The following is a 13,352-nucleotide window of genomic DNA, read 5'->3' as shown; positions in this document are numbered from 1 at the left end:
TTGGGAATTTACTTCTGATTTTTGGTTTTGGATAAATGGATTTCAGGTACATGATATCCTCAAATATTGGTGAAGTTGTCTCAATATTCTTAACTATAGCATTAGGTATGCTAGAGGGCTTGATACCTATCCAAATTTTGTGGGTAAACTTGGTGACTGATGGGCCACCTACAACGGCTTTGGGTTTCAATTCACCAAATGTGGACATAATGAAGAAACCCCCTTGAAGAAGTGATGATTCTCTGATTAATGCATGGGTGTTGTTCCACTACTTGGTATTTTATTTTCTCAATACTCTGTCAATCAAATTAATTTTTCTATTAAATGAAAGGTGGCATAATATAATAGTAAAAACTAATTTTGATTGCACATCTTTATTTTGCAGGTTATTGGTCTTTATGTTGGTGTAGCTATAGTTGTTATTTTTTCTATATGGTATATCCATGGAACATTTTTGGGCATAGATTTACTGAAGGATGGTCATACTCTTGTGAGCTTTTCCCAGCTCAAAAACTGGGACTAGTGCTCTTCTTGGGAAGGTTTTGTTGTGTCTCCCTTCAAGGTAGGAACACAAGTTTTTTTCCATTGATAGCAATCCATGTGATTACTTCTCAACTGGAAAAGATAAAGCTATGACACTTTCCTTGATTATATTGGTTGCAATTGAGATGTTCAATTCATTAAATGCATTGTCTAAAGATGGAAGCCTTCTTGCCATGCTGATGTACTATATTTTTTTAATAGGTGAGACATGATTCTATAGTCACATATTCATCCCAAGCATGTAATGAGGAAGACACACAAGCTCCCAGTGATAGAGGTACACCATCTTCCTCAACATCTTAATATGGTAGCTTTCTTTAGCTCTAACTGGTCTGTTACATAGCTTCCAGCTAGTCGGAGATAGATCTGCAAAACTTTGAGGTAAATTTTCTAATCACTTTAGATTGGAATAATATAAAATCCTTGACATTTATTTATATGGAACCTATTGGTAGAACAAAAATTGTTCTCCAGATTACATTTTTTCCACATAGAATAGTTAAAATAAAATTTGATGGTGCAAAGAACAATGGGAAAAATAGTAAAGAGTTTTTCTTGCTAAACAGATGATTTTAGCTAGAAGATGGCCAATTTTAACATTAATCTTATGCAATTTTAATCTTATGCAATTTTAGTGTGATCGATATCCTTTATAAGATGATTGTTGTTCTGATCACTGGCTTTGAGTGAATGTGTTGCACCATATAACAAACTTTTTCTTGATGTTGCATATAAATTTCACCAATAAGTAAATGTGTTTAGCATTTTTCAAGACCTTGGCACTTGAGCTGCAGTATCTAGTCTAAGTGTTTCAAGTGCTTATACCATAAATTTTTATCCATTCAATTACATGTCATGTGTTTCTGTAGGGATCCAGACTAGTTTAAGCCTTCATTAGGATAACATGTTCATTTCAAAGGATCAAATGCTTACAAGGTTCACATTTCAGGTATCAGTTATGATTTCTTTCTACTCTTTTTTACATTGATTAATGATATAAATCATTTTTAGGATTGATATGGTTTACATTTTTGTTTTCTAATTGATATGGTTTACATTTTTGTTTTAGGAAGACTTTTGTATTAACATTTCAGATGATATTTCATAATCTATCTTCTACATTAACTAAGATCACATGTCAATTGAGCCTCTACAGTTTCTTTTCATCTATAGACAATTCTAACACTTTGTGAACATTATGTTATGGTAGAAGAAAATAGCAAGGACACTCTTGGCATCATCTGCAAGGAGCCATGGGGACAATTCAAAGAAATATGCTTCTCTAAGTAAAAATATAGAAGCCAGTAAAAGAGATCAAGCTTCCTTCCAAGGGGCCAAAACACCTTCCACTCCACGAGAATCACACAACTTCTCAACATCAAGGTCTTCCATATACCAATCAAATGAAACTGATCTCTCTAACCTTGTTGATATGGACTATGGTAAAGTGTATGATATGTAAGTGTATGATGGAATAGAGAAAATCTAGAGTACCACAATAACTTATAATATAGAGGGATGGTGATAGTAGTTAGTTGGAGGTCAATTCTGACATTCCATCCATCCCTTTTTGGGTACATGATGATAATTTTATTTGGTTGTTGTTATTGAGCAACATAATAGTTCTATTCACATTATATATCAAGTAAATAAATGGCTTGACATTACTTAAACTTTTCATGCTATCCATTTCTTTATATAATCAAAAGGCTTGAAATGTGGCAAAATGTTCACCATTAAATGAGGACAATCCCTATGGAAATTAACTAAATTTAGTTGAATTGTGCAATAATAAGTCATGTTATGTGTACCCCATATGTTCAAAACATGAAAATGAGTCTTTTTATCATATGTTTTATCTTTTGGTGGGCCCTATCAGCCATGGACTACCTTCATACAACGTACATGATTTGTCTCAATCATATAACTAATTATATATTCTTCATATTAGTTACTGTCAGTGTTTTTTAGGCATTCTATAAAATAGTTCACATGCCTTACGTATGATATGACATTTTGCATGCATCCTACACTCTCTCTCATCTGGCTGATGATGGATTACGTAGAGTGATCTGAAACCATGATGCTAAAAAACACACACAATCAAATCCAAAATGAACTTGCACTACAAATGGATTGTGAAAATTTGATATTGGTAATTTTGCATACATGTCTACCAGGACAATCACAACTTAAACATATATTTTTCCTGGTAGACATGCATGCAAAATTAACAATATCAGATTTCCACAATCCATTTGTAATGCAAGTTCATTTTGGATTTGATTGTGTGTGCTTTTTAGCATCATGATTTCAGATCACTCTGCGTAATCCATCATCAGTTGGATGAGAGAGTGCAGGATGCATGCAAAATGTCATATCATACGCAAGGCATGTGAACTATTTTATAGAATGCCTGAAAAAAATTTGCACCCAAGTGTTGGTCAAAATTTCCACCAATGCTTGAATTTTTTCCTTCTTTTGTTGGTCAAAATTTCTACCTTCATTGGTCAAAATTTCCACCAATGCCTGATTTTTTTCCTACCTTTGTTGGTCAAAATTTCTACCTTCATTGGTTGAAACTTTCTACCTTCAATGGTCAAAATTTCGACCAATTCTTGATTGAACCTGGACAATGGCTCTGGAAGGTTTTTGACCAATATATTTTTCAAAATTTTGGCCAACCAAAATGTTGGTCAAAATTTTGACAAGAAGAATTTTGACCAATGGGTTGGTTGAATTTGGTCAAAAATTGGGTCTAAATTTTGACCAATAAAGGTCAAAAAATGAACCCAAATGTACTAGTGCAAGATAAAGGAATTCATGGTCAAAAAGGGTGAGATAACCCTTTAGAAGGATACTAAACAAGGGTCAACCTCTAATAAGGACAAGTTCAAATATGTGAACAAAAACTAAGAAGTTGTGCATGATGGAGTTTTTGACAAAATTTCTCCTAAACTTTCCAAGGTAGCATTAAATCTTACAAATAATCTCAAAGCATCCAAGAATGTTGAGAAACCTCCTTCTGACAATCACACGTCTAGAAAAAAACTAAAGAACTCATGGGCTACATGCCCTAAACAAGATTTTACACCTCTTGGTGAACCTTTGGATGTGGTTTACAAGACCTTGTTACAAAACAAACTCATTTCTCCATTAGAAAATTCTCATCCTTATGATCCACAACCATGACCACCATGGTGGAATGAGACTTCATTTTGAAAATACCACCAAAAAAAGGGTCATAAGACCATAAATTGTATCAACTTGCATCACAAAATCCAAGACCTAATTGATGGTGGTGACATTGTTGTGGATGGACATAACAAGAACTCAGATCACAAGGCTTTCAAGGAGCCATTACTTCAATATAAAAAATGAGAAAACTCAAAATCAAAACCTAACAACAAGGTCAACTATAAATACTTTAACAATGATGATGAGATAGTCCACATGGTTGAGCCAGTAGGTGTTGAGTATTGTGACATTATCACCATCAAGGGTAAACAAGGCAAAACTAAACCTAAGACACCATTTGTATTAAGGGGTCCTACTTCCAACACATCTAATAACGAGTCATCACAAACTTGTGCCAACACTATTACACATTCTCATGCCAAGTTAGTACTCAAAGGCCCTGCAACTTCTACTCCTAAGATAGAAAAACACAAAGACAAACCTCTTGCTAGTGCATCTAGCAAAGGAACAAAACTTGTGACTGCTAGCTACAGTATCCTCAATCAGTTACAATAAAAAAATTCTCAAATCATGATCTTTGAACTAGTTAAAATCTCACTTGCTCATAGGTAGATTCTTGACAAAGCCCTCACTAAGGCAAATGTTCCTCAAGATCTTGATCTTGAGAGGTTCCAATCTATGGTAGGTCATCTGACTTTACCTTACTATATGTCCTTCTCTGAGGAGGACGATAATTCATTGAGTCATCTACATAATGAACCTCTACACATTGAGGTCATGATACACCAAAAATGTGTATGTCATGTGCTCATTTATAATGGAGCTAGTTTAAACATTATCTCTATTGCTCTTCTTAGGAAATTGGACTATTCTGAAGAATCCATTGATCCCTGTCATAAGATAACTATCAAAGCATATGAAAAAATTGAATGAAATTCTTTAGGTCTTGTGGTGTTAACTTTCCACATTGGTCCTATAGAAAGGGATGTCACTTGCCAAGTCTTGTACATTCCCTTAGTTTACAATATTCTCCTAGGAAGACCATGGATACATGAGATGCAGGTTGTACCTTCCACTTATCATCAATGTGTAAAGTTCCCATTTCATGGCTCTGAAGTCGCTATACCTACAAGTACTAGCTTTACCTATAACATGCTAAATTTTTTTGCAAACTTCATACCTACTAATAGAGAGTCTACAGATTATCATGATAACAAGCTAAAGCAAATCCAGTAGTCACTAAAGTTGAAAGAAATTGGAATGGGTGAATATTACATAGAAATCGTTCTATCTTTGACATCTCTTTTTGAATCTCCCTATCATTATGGGAGACTATCTTAAGTGAAGAGACCTTTTGTGTTGAAACCTCAAACTAGGTATAATGGTATGTTTGTCAAAGTTACTATCCCTCTTGAGGAGGAAAGTGAAAACAAAGCTATTGTTGCATGAATCTACAAAGAGGAAACTCCAGTTGACCTCATAGAGTAGTCTCATGAAATTACTCTTGAGAAGTATGCTCTAGGTCTTAAACTCATGAAATGCTTTGGCTACAAGGGAATTGGTCCTGTTGGGTGCAATAAAAATGGTCTAATTGACCCTGTCAAAGAGATTTCTAGGAGGAACCAAGATACATCTGGTCTAGGCTTCAAGAAGATTCCCTTTCATCTAGGGATCAACAAATTTGTACCAAAACTTGAAAATTCATCTAAAAATGAGTAACAAGCTGAGTCTAATGACCTTGAAGACAATGTTGATGATGAGGATCCTTATCCTTATCAAATTCATAATTATCTTGCTAAATTCTTTGCCGAACCAGATGATTTTGTACCACGTATCAGTACCATGGATGGTGATAGTGTTTCTTCTGATGATACTTCTGATTCACATCATACCCAAAAAGAACAAGGAGAGTCTAGTCATGCTCTACACATTGAGTACCTTTGCAAAAATCCAAATAATGAAGGAGAGTTTTTCCTTATCAATGTTGGGGAATTTTATAGTCTATCACCATGTAGCATAGATTCTCAAGAATATGAATTTGACTCTCTCTCAGAAGAAACTACTAAAAAAAGATATAGATCAAGTTTGAGTCTATGAAAACCTCCTCAAAGTAGGTGAAGCATCTAGGGTTAGGTCAAATGAGTCTTGTTGAACTAGTGTCGTCGAGTCTTTGATTAATGATGTTAGAACTTAGAGATATTCAAACACACTTATGGATGAAGTTGCTCTTAGTCTCAAATTTTTTGTCCAAGCATTTAATGATTATATCATGAATGCAATCAAACCCATCACATCTCTTTCACTCACCTATCATAAGCTCATAGACTAGAATTCCAATGCATCTAGTAAAGTCCCTACATTCCAGAATGACTATGCTCTTGCATGTTACTTAAATGTTGTCGAACATGTAACATCTTCCATGAGTGAAGAAAGTGTCAACATGACTAAAGATGACATCAAATATCTCAGTCATACAATCAAAAAGAAAAGAAATAAAAGGTCTGATGGTGAAAACCACATTGTGGTAGTGTTAGAACCTAAAAAGTTAAAAACAAAAGACATATCCAAGGGTGAAAATCTCTTTGAGGTGCATGTGGATGAGATATTTGATGCACTTCCTAGTCATTCTTAGGAAAGATCATTGGTGTTGATAGAACCAACATAGCTGATCAACTTGAGAATAGAGGAACAACCTCACATGACACATCTTGCATAGTCACTATCTCCAGAGGAAAAAGAGGAATTCATTACCTTCTTCCAAGTGAAAAAGATAAACTTTGCATGTACATACTTAGATATGCTAGGATTAGATCCTGATCTCATAATGCATCACTTGTCTATTGCACCAAGAATTAAACCAGTCAAACAAAAACTTAGGAAAATGCATCCTCATGTTGCATTACTAGTCAAAGCTAAGCTAGAAAAGCTTCTAAAAGTTGGGTTCATACATGCTATTGATTACATTGAATGGATATCAAACATTGTTCCAGTCTCCAAACATGACAAATTTATCAGGGTTTGTATAGATTTTTGAGATCTAAACTTAGCATGTTTGAAGGATGATTTTTCGTTGCCTAACATTGATATGATAGTGGACATGATAGTAGGATATGAAATGTACTCACTCATGGATAGATTTTTTGGTTATAATCAGATCAAAATTATGCCAAAAGATCAGGAAAAGACTACTTTCAGTTATGCATGGGGAACTTTCTATTGGAATGTGATACTATTTGGCTTGAAAAATGTTGGTGCTACATATCAAAGGGCAGTTACTACAATTTTTCATGACATGATGCATAAAAAAATGGAGGACTATGTTGATGATACCCTAGTTAAGAGCATAAAATGAAATATCAACCTTCAAGATTTGGGATCTATCGTAGATCGCATGAAAAAATTTAGTCTAAGACTTAACCCCAAGAAATGTGCATTTTTGGTAACATCCAGGAAATTGCTTGGTTACATTATGTCTACAAAAGGAATTGAGGTTGATCCAGAGAAAGTTCAAGTGATCATGGATATGCCTCCACCTCATAATATTAGTCAAATGAGGGGCTTACAAGGAAGACTTCAATCCATTTGTAGATTCATCTCATAGCTAGTGGATAGGTCGCAACCTTTCTCCAAAACTCTGCATAAAGATGTAAAATATAATTGGAGCCAAGATTGTGAATAGAGTTTAACATAGATAAAGAAATACCTTGCTCATCCACTAATCTTGATGCCTCCTATTCATGGGAAGCCTCTTATTTTGTACATTTTAGCAATAGAATCATCTTTAGGTATCTTGCTAGCACAAGAAGACAATGGTAACAAGGAAAGAGCTATATAATATCTAAGTTGCAAACTAATCTCCTATAAAATGAACTATAGTGTTATAGAAAAGGCTTGTCTGGTAGTCATCTTCACTTCCCAAAAGGTAAGACACTACATTCTTGCTCATAGTACATGACTAACTGCTAAAATTGATCCACTAAAATATTTACTTAGCAAGGAAACTCTAACAAGGAGGCTGACTAAGTGGGTCATGATCTTAAGCAAGTTTGATATTCAATATGTTGAATGGAAGGCTATCAAAGGACAAGTGATTGTTGATTAGTTAGAAGAGGCGCCAATGTAGAGTCTTCTTCTACTACACATTGACTTTTTTGATGAATCAATTTTAATGCTTACACACCAAACTTGGGTGATGTTCTTTGATGGTTCTTTCACACAATAGGGATTCGATGTTGGGCTACTATTCATAACACCTCAGAAGTATTCACTGCCTAAAGCATACAAGATTTTGTTTCTTTGTATGAACAACATTGTAGAATATGAAGCTCTCATTAATGGTATGAAGATGGCAATTGAATGGAGAGTATATTAATTGAACATCTTTGGTGATTCACAGCTCATAATCAATCAGGTCAATGACATATATCAAACAAAGGATGAAAAGTTCACACTGTATAAATGCATGCTAAATGACATGAAGAAATAATTTTCTCATATCACTTTTCAAAAAATTCCTCGGGTAGACAAAAAATAAGTTGATGCCATGACTACTCTTGCTTCCATGTTACAGATGCTAGAAAATGATCTCCGACACGAGTTCCTGGTGGAAACGTTACTCTATCCTGCCTATGGCTCTCCCAAATCTAAGATGATATATTCTATTGTAGGACATGACTCATCCTACTACCACCACATATACTCTTACTTATGTGACCAAAACATTTCAGACAATCTAACTTAGAATGAAAGATGTCACCTTATCTATAATGCTTCATGTTATGTTATTATTGCCAATGACTTATTTAGGAGAGGCCTCAACAGAACACTCCTTAGGTGTCTAGAACCTAATGAGTCCAAATGTATATTAATAGATGTACACAAGGGCATTTGAAAATCTCACTCTAATGGCTTGACACTAGCTAGCAAACTTATTAGGGATGGTTACTATTGGATGAATATGGAGCAAGAGGAAATCAAATATGCTAAGTCTTGCAAATAATGTCAGCTCCATGAGAATTTGATTCATGCTCTAGCTAGGGAGCTACTTTCAAATATCATTTTATGGCCATTCTAACAATGGGCCTTTGATCTTGTGGGTCAGATTCACCTGTCTTCTCTAAATAGAGTTCATTATTACAGCTATAGACCACTTCCATAAGTGGGTAGAGGCAGTACCTCTCTCTATAGAAAATAAAAAAATTGTAGCTTTGTTCATCATGAATTACATCATATGTAGGTATGGTGTACCTTCCTCTATTATTACTAACAATGGAGGATAGTTTATGAACAAGTATCTTAAGGAGTTATGCAAAAAGTTCAAAATTACAAAAAACTAGTCTTCTATCTATTATCCTAAGGGTAATGGTCAGGTCAAGGCATCCAACAAGGTGATCCTTAAGATATTGCATCACACATTTAGCAAATTTGGAAGGGACTGGTTTCTTCAGATTAATCCAACTTTATGGACTTATAAAATAAGTATTAGAACTCCAACAGGTATAACACCCTTTGCTTTATTATATGGAGTGGATGTTGTGCTTCCCATTGAGGTTGAGATTCCTACTTTTAGAATCTCCATGAAGGGACTCATTACTGATGATGACTATAAAATATCTTGGCTTCAAGAGCTAGTATTATTAGATGAACGTTGACAAGTGGCATGTGATCATCTTTGAGCTTATTAGCAGTGTATGTCCAGAAGTTATAATAAGAAAGTTAAGCCACATAACTTCCAACTAGGTGATCTCATTCTCAGAGAAAACCCTAAGAATCAACAATAAAGGGTAAAAAAGGGGAAGTTTAAACCCAACTAGCTTGGTCACTACATAGTCACTGTACTATTCATATTTGGTGCTTACCAACTTTCTACAGATGAGGGAGAGGTGCTTAAGGAGCACATCAATACTCTTCACTTGAAGAGGTTCTACAGTTGATCTAGTTTTAAAAGCTCTCTGTATATATATAAATGTCTTGAAAAAAATCTAAAATTTGCAAAAAGTCTTAAAAAAATTATTACCTTGGTGAAAACCTAGCAATAGGCACCTTGGTAATACCAAAAACATTTTAAAATTTAAAAAACACAAAAAAATCAAAAAGAGAAAAATTCAAAAATAAATTGAAAACAAAAAAAGTGTCATTGATGGAAACTTGAAAACAAACATCATGGTAGCAAAAATAGAACTTCTGCCAAGAAGGTGAAAACCTAGTAAACAAGCACCTATTGTTCCCAATGATATATCTTATAGTGCACCTTTAGGCTCATGTATAGTTGCTTTCCTACTTTAGTTTGTTTCTTTTGCTCATGTATCCATGAATTGAATCTTGTCATAACTTGAGGGCAACACCCTACAGTATCATAGGAATCTCTTGCGATAGTCACAAGCTATTCTAACTACATCTACCTACTATCACTAGTGTCACTTTTTTGGATTCCTCTCACGGATAATCTCTTAAGCATCAGGCACTAGTTGTTCTAACTATGTTTACCTACTATCACTAATGTCACTTTTTGAGGTTCCTCTCATGAAAGATCTCTCTCATGTCAATCACCAATTGTTCTAACTATGTCTGCCTACTATCACTTGTGTCACTTTTGAGATTCCTCTCATGCAATATCTATCTCACATTAGTCACTACTTGTTCTAACTATGTTTACCTACTATTGCTCATGTCACTTTTTGAGATTCCTCTCATGGAAGATCTCTCTCATGTCAATCACTAATTATTCTAATTGTGTTTGTCTATTGTTGCTAGTGTCACTTAGTGAGATTCCTTTCATGGAAGATCTCTATCAGGTCACTCACTAGTTGTTCTAACTGCATCTACCTATTGTCACTTGTGTCACTTTTGAGATTCCTCTTATGGAAGATCTATCTTGCATCAGTCACTAGTTATTCTAACTACATCTACCTACTATCACTCATGTCACTTCTTGAGATTCCTCTCATGGAAGATCTCTCTTATGTTAGTCACCATTTGTTCTAACTATATCTGTCTGTTGCCACTGAGTTCCTACCAAGGTTCTTCTTACTAAAGATTCCTCTTTGACTTCAGTCACAAGTTTTTCTCATTGTGTATGTCTACTATTGTCACCCTACTAAAGAGATTTATTTCAAACATGTTTTGAACATTAACACTTGACATCAATCCTATAATATAGAAATTAAACTCAAAACATGAATTTATTTGGATTATATTGAGCTTTTCTTTGTTTGTTTTACTTTTTCTTTATCATCTCTTTAAGAAACTTGATGATGTCACTTTTGAATAGAGAAGCAAGGACTAGGGGCATGATCTTTTTTTTGTTTTATGTTTGTGGTTTAGTTCCAATGATATGAAGTAGCCATATAAAGAGGGGGTCCACTATAAGAGCGTTCATCCTGTATTGTATGGTCATGTGTACCTTGACTCCTTTTATATGGATATATTAGTGAGGTTGGTTCTTCTCCTTGATTGTTTGATTGAATTCTCTATGCCATAGTAAATATCGATACTCATCCTACTAAGTGAAGGTATGGGTCACTACAAGTATATCTAGCACATTTCTATCTCAGGTTACAAATGAAAGGGTTGTTGTGGACAAAAAACTAACTCATTGCTTAACATAAAAAGGATCTCTTATGTGTCTAATGTGTCTACACACAAGAAACATTCTAGTCATCCTAACATTTATGCTTTGATTCTTATGTTAACATGCTATGTTAAAAGGGACAAATGTTCTAGTCATTCTAGCTTCTTGTGCCTCAAATGCTTACATTTAATCCTAACAAAACTAGAATAGATGTCCCATTCATATTCCTATGATTATGATGGGGACACAACCCAAGCACAGAATGGACACAACAAGAAAGGGAAAGTTTTATTAACTTTGTAAATAAGCTAATACATTCAGTACAGAGAAAATAGATTTAAAACATGCCCTATGGGCTTACAATAGTATAAATCTGGAGATAATTTCTCCTTTCAGTACCTCCTCTCAAACTCCACTCCAAACTACCTTTTACAATGCCAGAAATGTTCTTAAATAGACCTCAGAGGGTTAAGGATTAGGAGTACATTCTAGAAAGTGCTAGTTGGCACCCACTAACCAAATAGAAGGCTCCAGAAGCTATTTTGGAAGTCGACACAAATCTAGAAGAATCCAAAAATGGTAACCAAACTTCTGGGAGGCATAACTTTTGAACCGTAGCTCCGATTGACGAACCGTTTACATTTTCAGAAAGCTCTCAAAGTGCTCTATAGCCTTATGGATAGCTTCACTCATCCCCCATTTTTTGGCCCTTTTCAAGGTCATTTAATGCCCCTAACTTGACTTTAAAGCATTCTTAGGAGGTCTCCAAAAATTGAAAAACTGCAATAACTTTCAAACCGTGGGGCCTTTTGACCTGATTCTTTTTTTGGAATGCTCTAAATTAAAATTACATTCATCTGGCCAATTTACACCTTCTAGTTCACCAAAATGATGGCTCAATTACATACTCCTATTTTTTTGACATTTACACATATCCCAAGGTGTTTAAAAACTCTATCCTAGAACACTGATAGTGGAACTATGAGAATTGGAACCTTTATTTGACCCAAATGGGTATCCAAAAATGAAAACAAATGAAACAGAAACTGAGTCTAAGTACATTTTTTTTGGTTGACATAGGATTGCCCTTATACCTTTGTTCCTTAAGGTTAAGCTTTGTACTAGAGATAATCTTTAAAAGCTTATCAATCTAGTTATCTAGGTGTTTTATCTGGATTCTTTGAGATTCAGCTCCATTTTGGAGATAATCTTTAAAAGCTTATTAATCTAGGTATCTAGCTATTCTATCTGGATTCCTTAAGATTAAGCTCTATTATGGAGATAACCTTTAAAATCTTATCAATTGGTCTTTGTATAATCAATTTTAGAACCAATCTCATTTCTTGATCTTTTCATTATACTTCTAATTTCTTTGAATCAAACGTGCTACTCACACATTCATTCAAAGAGAGGCAAAATAAAATACCCCAAAATTGGCACATTGCCATATTAACCAATTTTGGTTTATTCAATCATTCCTAAGTCCTATTATACTAGGCAATTCTAATTTTGATAATTGCTAATTGACCTAGGTGTCAAATGCAAAAAACTCTAATCTACATTAATCATACTATTTATTTAATTCCTAAATATCAATTCAAATTAGCTATAGTAAACCTATTGATTTAATTTAATTTAATTATAAGTGTTCATATTTTAATTAAATTAAAATTACCTCTTTAGCTAATGTACAAAGGAATTAAATACATTTGATTTAATATCTCCTCTTTTTAATTATTGAATTTAATTATTCAATTAATTAAAGTTTATCCATTTATGAGGTCATATTCTATTTTATTAAATTAAATATTCTCTCCAAAATCTTCTCTTTAGTTCAGAAATGGAAACTTTGGGTGAACTAATATCAAAAAAGAAACTAAATCAATTAACTCCTTTTGTCACTAAAATTAAATTAGTTATCTCCTTTTCTCACTCAAATTAAATTAGTTAACTCCTTTTATCACTCAAAGGCAACTAGTTGACTCCCTTTTCATGAGGAATTTTCCATTATGATTGAGTCTTCTCTTCAATTTTGATCATC

At 34.0% G+C, this 13,352-nt stretch overlaps 1 pseudogene; it reads left to right on the top strand.

The window, feature by feature from the left end:
• Window positions 1-755, top strand: part of LOC149537835 (calcium-transporting ATPase 1, endoplasmic reticulum-type-like) — a 49,269-nt pseudogene extending 48,514 nt beyond the window's left edge.
• The last annotated feature ends 12,597 nt before the right edge of the window (window positions 756-13,352 follow it).

Source organism: Cupressus sempervirens, chromosome 9 (genome assembly GCF_028749045.1).
Source record: "Cupressus sempervirens isolate cs-2001-9-10 chromosome 9, ASM2874904v1, whole genome shotgun sequence".
NCBI lineage: Eukaryota > Viridiplantae > Streptophyta > Pinopsida > Cupressales > Cupressaceae > Cupressus > Cupressus sempervirens.
This window is presented reverse-complemented; position numbering and strand designations above follow the sequence as displayed.